The sequence below is a fragment of the Larimichthys crocea genome, unplaced genomic scaffold (assembly GCF_000972845.2).
Source record: "Larimichthys crocea isolate SSNF unplaced genomic scaffold, L_crocea_2.0 scaffold61055, whole genome shotgun sequence".
In the NCBI taxonomy this organism is placed as follows: domain Eukaryota; kingdom Metazoa; phylum Chordata; class Actinopteri; family Sciaenidae; genus Larimichthys; species Larimichthys crocea.
The window spans coordinates 1-1,749 of record NW_020858000.1 but is presented as its reverse complement, the minus strand read 5'-3'; the positions used below and the strand labels follow the sequence as shown (position 1 = coordinate 1,749).

Here is a 1,749-nt window from a genome sequence, read left to right as displayed (position 1 = left end):
GTACAGAAGATCCTAATATTTTGTTTGTGTTTGATGCTGTCTCCAGTTTGCTCTCCGAGCAGTGGTGGTTTCCAGTGCAGATGTGAGGATCAGTATCGGTGGTCATGTGACCAGTGTTTCCAGCATGGACCCTGTGACAACATCACCGATGACACATGTGGATGCATCAATGCCGTTCCTCCTGATGGACAATACTGCCAGTCTGTTAATCAGCACAGTAAGTTGGTTTAAAACAGACATAACAATAAGTAGATTTTGGTACTTATTTAGGAATGATCAGTATCCATATTTGTTACTAATGTAGATACTGGAAAATGGCATTACATATTTGTTTGTAATGCCATTCGTCCTAATGGACAATGCGCCCAGTCTATTTATTCCACATTTGTTTTTAATTACTATCTACTTCTCTCTCGTTTTTACAGACTTCACAGCTTGTCCTGTTAGAACAACCTCTCCACCAACAAGTAAGATGAGAGAGACACACACCAACATATTGTGTTTCTTGAGGCCGTTGAACACAAACTCTATAAAGTTAAAATTCTTTTTACCTGTTTAATCAACCTATCATACTGATACACTGAATTTCTGAGCAATGAAAGTGAAAACAGAAGCTTTGTTCTTGGTGTCATACTCTCTTGGCAATTATTGATATTTAATTACATTTTTAAAATCACAGATACCACAACAGTTGCAACAACCCAGAACACTACATTCTTTACAACTCCCACTGTCACAACTGGTATGTATTAAAAATCAATATATATATGTATTGACTATATATAATATTGACTATAATTCATCAGTGGTATTGCTACAACCACTAGTAAATATATTTTTATATAAGTATTATGTAATATTTTGCGTTTATATTACTGTTACCAACTCCATGCATGACATTGCAAATAGTAGTAACTCGTAGTGTATGGGTAGACTGACAAAGTGATTTTAACAAACTGATTCTCAAAATTTCAATGACACGGCATATTTATGTGTTTCATGTAAAAAACGGCAACTGAAGGTTATTGATATTACAGCAGCCAAAGCCAGATAAAGCTCTAGCAATTAGCTAATTTAGCAATTAATGCTGAAGCTATCTGTCCATCAATGGTAAATCACTGAGAGTTACAGTGGAGCAGCATCAGGACATCAAGGGGGAAAACAGTATTATTATTTTAATAACAGGTAATAACAGGTGAATATGAAACATACATTTCAAGAAATCATTTTCATTTGAAGGAATAATAATTGTAACATATTTTATTCAGACTCAACACCTAATGCTACAACATATTTAAATGCCACAATGGCTACAACATCAACATTAAGGATAACAAGTACGCATTTAAAATAGGTTAGTTGTATACAATATAAATAATTCAGTCTCAGTTGAAAACACAAAAAACCTACACATTGTTACAGCCTCACACAAGATCATCCTGGTCCAGTTTTGCTTCCTAGTAAAGAATAACATGCAACTATAAAGTCATTTTTACAGACACAATTGCTACAACTACAACACCCACAGCCTCTCCAGCAACCACTCTAAAAAGTAAAATTAAAAATATAACATGGAAATGTAGCTTTGTTATGATTCCTTCTGTTTTTATAAGTGATGCCACACTAGATGTACAGTGTGCTAGAGATAATAATAATAAATTCAGTAAATATAATCATCCTAGATTCAACTCTTCAATCGACAACTTTTCAGTTGATCATACATAATTTTAAAATGGTTTTGTCAACTAC

General features: G+C 33.8%; 1 long non-coding RNA gene across 1 annotated transcript; it reads left to right on the top strand.

The window, feature by feature from the left end:
* The first annotated feature begins 94 nt into the window (after positions 1-94).
* Positions 95-742, top strand: LOC113745294 (uncharacterized). The gene is made up of 3 exons (XR_003462083.1): positions 95-217; positions 426-467; positions 680-742. It is a non-coding gene; the product is annotated as an uncharacterized LOC113745294 (long non-coding RNA).
* The last annotated feature ends 1,007 nt before the right edge of the window (positions 743-1,749 follow it).